This window comes from Anser cygnoides, chromosome 12, assembly GCF_040182565.1.
Source record: "Anser cygnoides isolate HZ-2024a breed goose chromosome 12, Taihu_goose_T2T_genome, whole genome shotgun sequence".
NCBI lineage: Eukaryota > Metazoa > Chordata > Aves > Anseriformes > Anatidae > Anser > Anser cygnoides.
The window spans coordinates 8,306,466-8,320,148 of record NC_089884.1 but is presented as its reverse complement, the minus strand read 5'-3'; the positions used below and the strand labels follow the sequence as shown (position 1 = coordinate 8,320,148).

The window sequence follows — 13,683 nt, the reverse complement described above, 5'->3', positions numbered from 1 at the left end:
CACACCTTTCTCAAGTGGCATAGCAACTCTTAACTCATGTTCTTTGTTCTGAATTCTATTAGCAGCAATGAAACTTGGAAAGAAGTAATGATTACTTAATCATACACTTGTTGATTAACTCTAAACTAGATTAATTAAATGGTAATTAAGATTTTCTTTTGTAGACTTAAGTACTCTAACATCTAGAATATCTACTTGCAAGCTATTAGGCATAAATAGAATTACCTGCATTAAGCAAAAAAGCTATTTTCTATACATACATTAATATATGAATATGCAGAATTACAATGCCAATTACATGAAAGAACGTAAACATATCAAAGTCCGTGACAAACACATCCAGCAAACTAGATATTAGTAACCCATTCTAGAATGTTTACATGGTATTTTAAAAATCACAAGTGTATGTTCTTAAATATTCACATGAACTTCACTTACGTGCAAGAATGACATGTTTAGTGTCTATTTTAAAGTGATCTAATGACTACCAAGATCATCTCCTGTTAATAGGAAAAAAAAACAAACAAAACTAAAGCAACGACAGTATTTATCTAGTCTGTAAGAAGAATATTCAAGTTCCATGACTTGGTTGTGTAGAGAACTCATCACCTAAAACTATAGTTAGTTGCTCAACTAGGAGCTAACATCCTACCAGCATACAGCTCACGAATGTGAAGTAGCCTGCACATTCTGTTTTTAACTGAGTATCTTAAGAGAGATTGATGCTGAAAAGTCAGTATTTTGCAAATATCACAGATATTCAAACATCTAATTTTGTCTCCGAACTACAGAAATAGCAACACATCAGCAATGAATGCAAATATGTAATTAAACACCCATCAGTGGTGTAACTGCTACTTAAAAAAAACCACACTTGTTTCCTCTGTCACTTACAACTTCTTGGTTTCCTCAGATAAGCGGAAGGTCTGCTGCCTCCCATTTGATCTGAACTTGATTCTTTTAAGGAGTAATTATTCATATTATAGCAATGCCTGATTTAGAAGCAATGAACTCTTCACACCACCTGACAGGCAAGAGGGGAAAGAAAGAACTGACAAGGTTTGCTTTGGCTTCCTTGACAGCATAATTTCATTTTCTGAGTTCAAGGACCTAATTTTGTTGAGGTACAGCATATTACATTTAGAAAAACTAACAAACAGCTTTTTTTCCCCCCCAAGTGTCCAGGAACAACTTCTTTCTCAACTCACACAAAAATTCATATTGAAACAAATTTTTGACTTCTCATATTAAGACTAAAACAGTATGCTTATGACTACTTGGAATTATATTATGACAACAAACTGTGTACACTGGACAATAGCATTGAGGCATTATAGTATTGCCATTATTACCACTTGAAAACTCTATTAGATTAAGCCAATAATTGATCATACATGTACTATACAAAGGTGAAAAAAGATGCAGGAGTGGAAAAATAATGCAGAGGAGGATATAAAATTGCAACTGTTATTCAGTTGCCAGTGGGTAATAAGAATCTGTCCCCTTAATTACTGCATATAGAATTTCCTAGTTCAGTTTAAGGTACACCAATCATTATTGTATTGCATTGCCAATCGACGCTGTACATCCTCTGCTGTGATACTGCTGGAAGTGTGGCATCCGTAGGTTTCTTCATGATGACTATTTACACATGCCTGAGGATACCAGGGTTTGGCATTAAATCCCTTCATATTTTATAATCTATCAGAGCCATTTCCATAATAATCTATCCTATTGATACTGCCTTGATACTGTTAACAGTATAGTTCAACTTAATCATCTCATCAAAAAACATTAAGAACTCAGAAAGCATAGTTTCACATAAGGTATTTCACTTCTAATGTGGTTTTATAGCTCTGGTTTGTATTCCTCATTCCCTGACATTTTGCATGTCATCTGGTTAGTTTCCTCAGGGAAGGTAAATCAACCTCACTCTTGGAGTGCAAGCTTCCTAATAAATTAAAAAAATATATCTTTGTTTGAGAGCAAAAGTATTGTACAGTTGTTATGGTAACTGGATTTTAAAGAGAAGTACATAGCTTTGAGGGGCATCTGTTTAATTCCCAAACAAATCCTTCACCCCAGCTGTCCTCAAAGGAATGATTTTAAGTCAGTCTCTTGCAAGATGCAAAGAGTGACTTCCAGCTGAGAAGCTTAGCACAGCTCCCACTGACTCAATGAAAGGGGTGATCCCTTTATTTCAGCTGGAAGAGTTGCTGTTTATATGAACCACATGAGTTCTTACTTACAACTCAGTTCTGTTACTGCAAAGGGTGAATACATTGGAAGTCCAGCAGCGGCAGCACTCAGTGATTACATAGTGCTATAGAGCTTAACTGTACTTGGCAGAAACACCCTTGTCTCTTCCTGGACATACATACAAGAATAAGTTTTAGTGCAGGTATAAGGTGCTGTACAGATACGCAAAAAGGAGTATGCATAAATGGAAATCTACTTGGCAAGTACAGCAGTAGTATGGGGGCAGAGACACAGGAACAGCAAATCAGAAGATGCTGCCCATGGATGCAACCATACCATCAGCATCTGTGAAAGGAGTTTTAATATGAAGTTGTGAACTAAGAATTTAAGTTCTTTCATATTTTTAAAAAGGCTGCTAATATACTTGAATCAGCCATAATATGCAACATTGACTTACAGGTGCAGGGTTCCCCCACATCCCAAACACCCCTTCCTTCTTCCTGAAGATGCAGCACTTGCATATGCAACATGCATACACAAAAAGACAAAATTGCGAATGAATATCCATACTAGTGAGAAGCTATACAATGCCCAGTAGTTTTGTATAAATAAGGCCATCAAACAGCCAAAACAATCATCCGACAACTCAGAACTACAACCAAAGAGTCAGGTAAGACTGCTAATGTGATACACGGCTATACAAATTAATTCTTTCAAAGACATTTACCATCCAGCACAGAGTTAAATAAGGCAACTGTGACTAAGTGACTGAATATGCCAAGAATCAAGCATTAGAATAGGTAACTGTTGCTGAAGCTAATATCTCTAAGACTTTTACTGAATTAGATCCAAAAACAAGTTTAAAAGACTGGATGGGTTGAGAAAGGGTAAAATACTATATCTAAATTTCTGTAATCTGGGATAGAAAAAGATATCCAGAGTCAACTAAAACAAAGAGTTCAAAATGAAAGACTTTTAAATAATACATCACATTTTAGCTGTTAAAAACACACATACTTCTTCACTCACCTGATTGCATAAATGTAACTTTTGTTTGTATTTAAGTCTTAATAAATGCAATCCTTAGTTATAACAAAACATCAGTATTTCATACTGATAGAAGCAGAAGAGAAACAACACATAAGAATAAGCACAGTAGAATTCATTATTTATATGATTGCTCCATGCTCACTTCCTTTTATTTATTTTAAGTGTCTTTCTGTTTTCAAGGCTGATTTGAAAGATTGGAATCAGATGGCTGTTTATACACATGAAAAACATCTTCAAAAATCTCTAGGTTATATCTAGTTTATAAACACTGCCAACTTTCTGCACCTGTATTGAATCAAGACAGTTTATAAAGGAGGAATTGTATGTTCACAGATGCATCTTAACATTAAAGTCCATTTTATTTACATGACCCTGGAGCCTTGTCCAAACAAGCTCACTTGAGCTTTACCCAGATGGTGGCCATTTGCTTGGGCTTCATTTATTACTATTCCCATAAGTTAAGGCAGGCAGCCAACTGGCAGGGAATCACAGACTTTTGCTGCAGGGATTATGTCTTCATCTTTGCATGGAAAATAAAGCAATGACAGTTATAAAAGTGCTAATGTTTGCATCACTTTCTTGCTTAACCTACTGTGTAGATGCTTCTTTTGTGCCTGAAAACAATGTAAACGTACATTAATAAACAGCCACGAAAAAAATGCAGCAAGAGCAGAAAGGAGTTGACCTGAATTAACAGTATACTAGTATTGCAATCTAAAGTCTAAAATAAATCTTCAAACCTGAAAAGAGTCAGGTTACAGTGGGATAGAAGGTAAAATATCAGAGACCAGGATGCTATGAAAATATAAAGCAATTTTGCAGCACGTTCATGCTGCAATTAGATTAATATGAAGCTTTCTTACTGAAAAATAAGGTATTTTGATAACATTATTAAACAGATGTATGAATATGTTAGTGTTTATTTAAAAATCTCACAAGGCATTTTATTCTGTATCTTAGCATATATGCAACCAAAGACTGGTGCTACCTGCAAGAAACTTACATGCTAAACTAGAACTTTTTACTAGTGCGTAATCTGACTTATCTGTGACAATAAAATGTTACTTATTTCTCTAAGAGATTCATATATTTGCTTATTATACTAATAACATACAAAAGCTATTACAGAATTGCATGGTGATAAGTAAACTTATTAGGATGGTATTTTCCTTAAGATATTGCTTCTAGTCATATGTGATCCACTGAGCTATATCCAGTTTGAAACAGAAATAAAAATAAAAAAATTGAAAACCTTTCTTAAAGAGCCCACCCATCTAAGAACCAAGTGGATGTTAAGAGAAATACACCAGCAGACCACAAACTATCAGACATATGTTGAATAGCATATCTTTATCTGAGGATTGTACAGTTAAACACCACCGCTCTACTATTAAAATGAAATGACTAGCATATGACATGGAACAGTATAGATTTATATTACAAAGATAAGTATCAATGTTTATAAAATATCCGGCCTTAAAATAAATGTAACTCCTTATATTCCATCAACATTAATAATATCAGTACCCGCAAAACTTTATCATGTTCCTGAAAGATGAATTTCCAAGTAACTAATGAACAGACAGCCAAGCTTGCCATTGAATTAGAGTAGCTTCCCCACCACCACCTGTTTAAGAAAAATTTATGTACTGTAAGTTAACTTCTGAGTTTTTAGAAGTGTATCATTTTATAGTCAGGGGAAATAAATTCAGAACAGCTTTAGAATCCCATGTGAATACCCAACTTTTCTAGCTAGAAAGTTGTTTAGATATTTTCCCCCCTTCATCCAGAAATCCAACTTTGCCTACTGGAAATTTATCAATAACAAACACTGAAGCCCCCAAGAAATAAGACATATTTGACTAAATAAGATACACAACCATTTATCTTGCACATAAACATAATAAAATCTAGTTTTACTTCAAGAATTCTAAATCAATCAAGAATTAAAATAACTTTCTACATGAGGCTGAATATTTGTAACTAACCAAACCATACCCACCAGCACCCAGGAACCACCACAAAAGAAACCTCACCACGCAACCTAGGTCAGGTCATTTTTTTGAATTACCCAGCACAACCCCCCCCCCAGCTTAGCAGAAGAACCTGAATGTCTTTATCACTCCCCACCTCCCTAAATAGAACACAAGCTGAAAGAAATCTGAGTGATTAGTGAAGAGGTTTTCTTTAAGGTATTTTACAGAAAGAGCTATTCAGACTCACAGCAAAACAGGTGTACAAAAAGCTTAGCATTATGAAAATAAGAAACTGTTTTAAGAAGCGTTTTATGCCCCATTTCCCTAGCTTCTTACTCTTCTCTTGTACAACTATGGGCGTATTTCGACATGCTTTTTCTTTTAAATTCTTTATGTTAGAAATACAGTAAGTATACAAGGCTTTTTTTGAACGGATCAGACTTTTAGAACTATCTGTACTGCCATTTTCTGCTAGACATCTCATAACATGGTATAATATTACAGATTTAATTAGCTAGTAAACACATTTTCTGTGTTAACGATCCCTAAATCCCTTCAGGGAAGTGACACACATTCCTCGGTGACACCTGCCCCCTCAATCCCCTTTACCCTGCAGCACTCCAGAGCAGCATTAATACTATTTTAAAAAGCAAAATTTTAAAATGGGGAAAGCTTCTACAAGCACCTTGGTCAGTTCCAGGTGTAGAAGTTACATAGTAGATCAGAACCACAACTTTTAACTTCAACAAGTAGTACCAAAACAAGCATCTACATTGTATAAAATAACAACACAACACTAGCATACTTGAAAGGTGTTTATACCACACTACTAACAAATCACAACACAGACTTACTTGCAGCACTGAGGAATAACTTCTTCTCAGTAAAGTCACAACTTGAAGCAGTTTTTCTTATGAAAAACAAAACAAAACAAAAAAACACAGAAGTTTTCTTCAACAAAACACCACTAGCATTCTGTTATCTCAATACCAGTGAGGCACAGCAGGAGATACTTAGGCCATATGTTGTACGGCTGCTCTGTGTTATTATCTGCCTCACCTGGTAAGGGTGAGGTAAAACTATTTCCCTCCTTTTCCACTGTTCAAAAGAGCTTAACAAACTCTGAGGAAAATGCCTTGACTCTCCTTATCCTGTAATGGGGGATGCGCCCTGCTATCATGTTATCTCACTGTGCTCTGCAGTGGAAGTTTCCAGAAAGCACTGAGCAGGGCAGGGCTGTGCTGCTAGGCCTAGGTGAAATGGCGGCGTTTCCACAACCTGCACAGGCTGTGAGGAGCACTTCAGTCTGTGACACCACAGGAAAGCTCACTGTGAAGGAGAATACCACCTTGCCTTGCTGCTTTGTCGCTGCTAATGGTATGGTGACCGTGTTTGATGTTTTTTGGGGCAAGTGGGGAGGTCAGCATTGGGTAACTTCTCTGGGAATTGATGACTGTGGTGGTAAGGGTGTGGCCTCTGTCCCTTCTGTCATACTGCCTTACTTCTCAGACTATGTCATGTGCGTTGGCTATTGCTTCCCCCCAGAAATATTTTTATAGGGCCCTGGTGACTCTGAGGACTAGCTGCCACTGGGGTGTGCTTGGGTGCCTTCTGCCTACTGGGCAGGCTGGCCGTGTGAGTGATTTTATGCTGTTACTTAGATGCAAACAAGGTAATGCTTTTCAGGTACAGGTTTGCTGTATATTTTGTTGTTGTTAGCTGTGTACACTTTAAAACTAACTTTCTTAGTTGTTTTTACACTGAAATTAACGAAGAGATTTGGGAAGGTATTAAAATTCATCCTTTTCTCAAACAAGCGTCCTAATGTTTCCCCAGCTTGTCCTAAAGTTACTGTTCCATTCCCATCAAGGAATTCGTCTTTAGCTTTTGTTACTTGCTGAAGTCATACTGGTTTTTGTCAGGTTTGTTGACCAAAAAAAAGAGTTCCAGCATGTGTTTAAATTTTTCCCTGAACCGAAGTACTTGTTAATGATTTGGTGAAATGTTTTTCAGTAATGTTTCCTTTAGTCTCGATATTAATGTAAACACTTAATACCTCACTTGCATCAAAGTCCAGTCTGCAGCCAAATAATGGTCGCAGAGGATTATTAGGACTGTATAAGCTTGAAGTGTTAGGTTTTGTGCTCCGTTTCTAGCCTTGCACTGAGGATTCCTGGCACTGGTCATTGCGGCGTTCCTCCCCATCAACTCTGAATTTGTTGGAAGTGTTTTTATCCTCAATATATTATTTTCTTTTTCTGCATATGTTCATAAATTTAAAATTCTTCTTCCTAGCAATCATATTTGCTCAATATGTGGATTCCTGTAGCTAATAAGTTTCAGAGCAATAAGCATGTTCAGTATCTCACAGTTACTGTTCTCACAAAGTACAAATTGTTTTTCCTTCCTTTTTTTTTTTCTTTTGTCATCTTGACTCCACCTGTACCACAAGCAAAGCTTGTTGATAAAGCCAAGGACTCACTTGATAGGCTTTTAATCTAATCTTTACTGCTAATTCTTGTAGTACTAAGGACTCTTATTATTATTATTTATTTATTTATTTATTTATTTTATGAAGCTTCTGTTGCAGAGCAAAATGCAACTGTCTTGATGGCTTTATTTGTGAATTTTCTGCAGGCAGTATGATGTTTGGGGGAGTGGGGTGCAGATCTCTAATTACAGCATTATAGCAGGATTTTACATTTGAAGAATGATCCAATCTTCAGTTTTCAGATAGTCACAAAACTCATTTGTAGTTTTATATTCTTTCATATTTTCATATGAAATTGTTGCAAAATGCAGATGTAATAAAGCTGTTGCTTTTGTCCTTCATGAACACTGATAACTCACATTTAAATTAAATTATTGCCTCAATTTTCTTCAGATATCTTCTGTATTTCTAGTGATTTTTCCCTTGTAAGATGTTTTATTTCCAGGTTAAGGCTGTCTGTCTTTTATTTCTCTGACTGCTATTATAGTCTGGTGTGTGACAATTACTGTCAGCTTCAACAGGCTTGAAGATGTTGCAATTCAATCACAACACAGCAGTTTTGTTTCTTCACTGCAATGTGGGCTTCTCTAGGCATCTCAAAGATGACTTCTCTCTGAGGTCAAAATATTTAATGGTATGTTTCACAAGACAGAAGCTTGTAGGCCAACTTTCTTAAATAACACTGAAAAAAAAACCTTTAAGTTTACAGGTAAATTTTAAGCAAAAGAAGAATTCAACTGAAAAGTGCAGCGGAGTTCAAAAGTAGACATCCTACTAATAAAGGTAGAATTGCATCAGGAAAATGTGAGTAGTGTCTGAGGTACTAGTGTATCGCTATGTAAGGTTGCTATTTATATTTTTTTAATAAGTTACTTTTCACTAATGTTTAGCTTCTGTGCTCAATGCACAAACATTCCAGCATATATAGGAAATCACATTTTTCAGTTATATGAACAATTGTCTTGAATCCAGATTTTTTGCAACAAACTGTGAAGTCAATATGTGGGAAATATTTTACATACAGTTTTGAAATTAACATATAAAAATTTCATTTTTACATAGCAGAGTTGCTGCCTGGAAATGATCTATAAGACAGGAGAAGTCAAGAGGAAATTCTGTCATTTCTTCTTCATAGTACAGGATTTCTTCATTTCATCATGTGTATGTGTGATAAAACATTCTGATGGATGAGAAGTACTAGACTGCTGTCCTTCCTGTTCTAACTCAATATTGAGTTGTGTTTGTCACCTCTTGTGAGCTTTCCTAGACATTTCCTGGAAATCTCCTAGGTTATAAACATGGAACTTCAGCACTAGGTCTTTGATCCTGGTAATGTTGTAAAGGCTACAAAAGCAATTCTTGCAGGATCGATCTATTAAAGGGGGTTCTCTTAATGGCAAATTTGAGCCCATGGTGTGGATGCTAAGAGGAGGAAAAAAAAAAAAAAGGTGTCTAATAGTAATTAGAATTCTTGGTTGTAGTTAGTTATATGTAGCTGGTCAAAGCTAATTGGATTTGTTAATTTAGTTTAACAAATTGCTCATGGATTGCTAATTACTTTGCGGCCTCAGATAATAAATGCATTACATCAGCAATTTTCCCATGAACATTGAGTTTTGAAGGATTAGCACTTGCCAGACTGTTCAAGTATACCATGAAAAATGCATAGAATGAAAATTACTTATTTTGATTTCTAATCCTTTGTTACTTCTCTTAAGAAATCATAAAGTATTAATTTGACTCTAGACTGAGAACTGTGGCAGATTATGTTCATAGTATGAGCACTGTATATATTCCATAGTTCTGAGTCTGAATACTATTTAGAAATCTGTTCTTAATTAGTGTAAAGAAACAACTGTGGTTTTTGTAGTGTTATGGTTTTTTTTTTTAGAAGTGTTAAGGGAACATAACTGACTACAGAAGTAACCTTAAGTTCATTTTAAGTGCAATTCATAAAGGGTCAATACCTTTATTATTTTATGGTCGAGGAGCAATTTTAGACACTCTTTATCTGTCTGCCCACTTCTTAACTGGAGGGATGTGTGTTTATTTGTTGCCTAGTTCTGGTATTTGTATGTATGAGTGTTTCTGCGAAGTTGAAACAAATGCCCATCTCCTGAAAATATCTTCCTTGTGCACTTTTAACTTTTTCTTTTTTGGTTTAGCTTGATAATTTCAGTTTTGTTGCCAATTTTCTGTGGGTTTACTTCTGATATTGGTGTAAGTGCTTTTGTAGCATCAATGGAAGTATCTCATATATATTTTCCCTGACATGGTAACAGCCCCAGAGGAGCCATTACCATCACATTCCAGGCACTGGAGCTGTTACAGTGTCAATGAAGTGTCTCTCATACTTCCATCCATATGGTAACAGCCCCAAAGGAGTCATTACAATGTCAGTGCAAGTGCCTGAGTGGTTATGATGTCAGTGCAAGTGCTGTTTTAATGCCAGTGCAGAATGGTTGTGCAAAATTCCATAACTGTGATGAAAGAAGGGGATTATTTTTAGCATATTGTTTTGGTTACTCAACCTAAAATGTTTGAATATAAGCTTCAAAGAGACAGAGATCCTCTGTAATGCCCTATATATGTCCTATGGCATGGTAATTAAGACAAAAATTACTTAGGAATATGCAACTTCTACTACACTGGATAGTGACAACATATTATAAAGATGCACCACAGCACAGTTGATGCAATAGAGCAGTAACCATTGTCTAACTAGACAAATACTGAAAACCTCATTTGTGACAAAAAATAAAAATAAAAAATGTGGTATTTGCACTGCATTTGCAGAGAGATCTGGACAGATCAGAGAGCTGGGCAATCACCAACCACATGAAGTTTAACAAAAGCAACAAAGTTAACAAAAGCAAGTGCTGGGTCCTGCACCTGGGATGGGGCAACCGTGGCTATACGTACAGACTGGGCGACGAGACGCTGGAGAGCAGCCCCGCAGAGAGGGATCTGGGGGTTGTGGTTGACAGCAAGTTGAATATGAGCCAGCAGTGTGCCCTGGCGGCCAGGAGGGCCAACTGCATCCTGGGGTGCATCAAGCACGGCACTGCTAGTCGGTGGAGGGAAGGGATTGTCCCGCTCTACTGTGTGCTGGTGCGGCCTCACCTCGAGTACTGTGTGCAGTTCTGGGCACCACAGTACTAAAAGGACGTGAAACTGTTGGAGAGTGTCCAGACGAGGGCGACGAAGACGGTGAAGGGCCTAGAGGGGAAGACACATGAGGAGCGGCTGAGGGCACTGGGCCTGTTCAGCCTGGAGAAGAGGAGGCTGAGGGGGGACCTCATCACGGTCTACAACTTCCTTGTAAGGGGGAGTGGAGAGGCAGGTGATCTATTCTCCATTATCACCAGTGACAGGACCCGCGGGAAGGGTGTTAAGCTGAGGCAGGGGAAGTTTAGGCTGGACATCAGGAAGAGGTTTTTCACCGAGAGGGTGGTTGCACACTGGAACAGGTTCCCCAGGGAAGTGGTCACTGCACCAAGCCTGTCTGAATTTAAAAAGTGATTGGACTGTGCACTGAGTCACATGGTCTAAACTTTTGGGCAGACCTGTGCGGTGCCAGGAGTTGGACTTGATGATCCTTATGGGTCCCTTCCAGCTTAGGATATTCTATGATTCTATGAACCCATAGAGCTGAGTGTTTTAATCAATGTTGTTAGATAGCCAGATGAACAAGGTGAATTAAGCATTTGTTGCTTTGCCAGATTTGTTCCTCAAACCAGAAGTTTGCAAATAATTGCACTGAAAACTTGGATTTACATCAGAAACCAACCAATGAGAGTAACATTAAAAAAAAAAAAGGAAATAAAAGTGTTTGTTTTTTCACTGAAGCAGATGACATAGAAGAAATGTAAGAGTAGTAGCTCTTGACTACTTCTGTGTACAACTTTGAGTAAAATTAAGCATTTTGATTTGTCATGCTGAAATGATTCATGCTGAAGAACATAGATTGTGATAAAGGGATTTGAAAGAACCAAAGTTTTCATCTGTGTCGTAGTCTTTTTTTATGATGTATGTTCATGGGGTTTTTGTGAATTATTTGGTTACGATAGCTATCACATCTGATCTACATCTTATGCCTTGTCATTACTCTTATTTTAAATCAACCTAGCAATTGGTTAGTGATTAAAAATGAATCCCAATAGTAGTTCACAAATAATGGTATAGGGCAGTAAACCGGCTATTGTCAAATTAATTTTTATCAATCTGAATTATTTCTGAACAGCTGCTCAAAAGTGAGGTTCACTGTAAAGAAATTGTTAAAGTCTAAAGTACAGACTACACAATAATTAAAAAAAAAGTTAAGCATTTAATGCTTTATTAGTTCATATAAATACGTTTACAATAAAATGTTTCCAGGCTGGTTGATTTTCATACAATAAAAGACAAATTAATAATTGATATAAGATTTTTTCTTTAGAAGGAAAAGACTCTAAGTCTTTGCACCTTTTATTCCATGCACTAATCCACATGAACACTTGTTAACTATACCACTGACTGTTTTCTCATTTGTACCTTTCCTACGTTCTAATAGCATCTTAGTCATTGTTTAAAATTACACTTACAGTTACAGTTGAAAAACATAGCCTGACTTCACTGAAGTTGAAAACATCTTCATTACTTAGTTTAGATGTTTCAAATCCAACAGTTCATTAATGCAGTAGAAGGTTAATTGTTTTAAATGTTCCATTAACAGGAGTGAGATGTCTTTACTTCTTTTTTCTTTTTGAAGTAAAGAGTAGTATACATTCTTCTTTCTTTTATTCTTGCCTTTGTTAATGTATAGTAAGGGAGTAAGGTGGTAATGGTCCTAGGACTGCAGATTATCTACCTCTACATAACCACAGTTACTTAAGTTCATTATGGTAACATTGTTCAGTTACTCCTAGCTGTTAGTAATTTACTAAAGGTGATTTTATTTTCAGCTTCTTTAGAAGCTTTAGCTTCTCTGAATTTAGCTTTTCTAAATTTCTTTATTTGCATTTTGCAAGTAACCCCAACTCGATAAAGGTTTTTTTTTTCAGTTGACCAGTAATTCTGGATTTTTGAGGAAGGCAATCCATACATCTTCATGTTTCTACAACTAAATGCATGACTGGATATGCAACTAAAAATAGACACATATTGATGCATATTTCTAAGGTAATATCATCCCTCCTCAGTCAGTGGCAATGTTTTGTTTGCATTCACTATAGTAACTTTTTTCATGGCAAGCAAGCTCTGTGTGCAGTGCAAAATACAGCTTCAGATGGAAGAGCACCATATGTTTTAGTAACTTCAGGAATTTCAGTATTTGCTCTTCAATACTTAGAGAATAAAATACTGTTAAGCTTTTTATCTCACTATTTTGCCTTTTTACTGTTTGTTTTGTTTGAATGTCTTGTTTTGTATTAATTAACATTGATAGTTAACCCTCAGTGCCGGAAGGAGTGAGGCCATTCTTTAATCTTGTTGTCTATCATTAATTTACTTACTCTTCCCTTACTTGTCCATTAGAGTAGTTATATTATGTTTTCTGAATTGTTACAGTCTATAACTATCACCAGGGGGATTTACACGTTCTGTTACTCTTTGCACATCAGGGTTCAATTGTTTTTGCTGGACTGATAGACAAAATGCTGTTCTTCCTTGCCATCTGTTCTCAGAAATCCTGAGGTAGGATGTTCAAATTAAACCACTTAGTATAGACAAACTCACTGACTATGTTATGTCCCTAGAGGAAAGGCCCCTGGATCCTCTCCTCCATAATTTGCACGAAGTCGTTTAACATTTTAGATGGAAAAACTTTAAGAAACACCTCTAGGAATTCATTAAAGAGAAGTTAATAGGTGGCTTCACCTTTTTGCTAAATCACTTACTAGTAGAGCTTTATATATTTTGCTGGAATATTTGTGATATAAGAAATTTATTTTGACAATGTGTAACACAATGACATTGCAGTCTGCAGAT

The 13,683-nt window shown here is 36.3% G+C and overlaps 2 long non-coding RNA genes across 9 annotated transcripts in view; one reads left to right on the top strand and one right to left on the bottom strand.

The window, feature by feature from the left end:
* The window catches only part of LOC106033253 (uncharacterized), a 416,430-nt gene extending 409,962 nt beyond the window's left edge, over nucleotides 1-6,468 (bottom strand). For 7 of the 8 annotated variants that reach the window (XR_010834383.1, XR_010834379.1, XR_010834380.1 and 4 more), the window contains exon 1: nucleotides 6,080-6,468. This is a non-coding gene — a long non-coding RNA (uncharacterized lncRNA). The remainder of the gene's footprint in view (nucleotides 1-6,079) is intronic. The other variant, XR_010834385.1, reaches the window with a different exon arrangement.
* The window catches only part of LOC125183363 (uncharacterized), a 90,301-nt gene continuing 83,081 nt past the window's right edge, over nucleotides 6,464-13,683 (top strand). Inside the window, exon 1 of the long non-coding RNA XR_007165246.2 lies at nucleotides 6,464-6,602. This is a non-coding gene — a long non-coding RNA (uncharacterized lncRNA). The remainder of the gene's footprint in view (nucleotides 6,603-13,683) is intronic.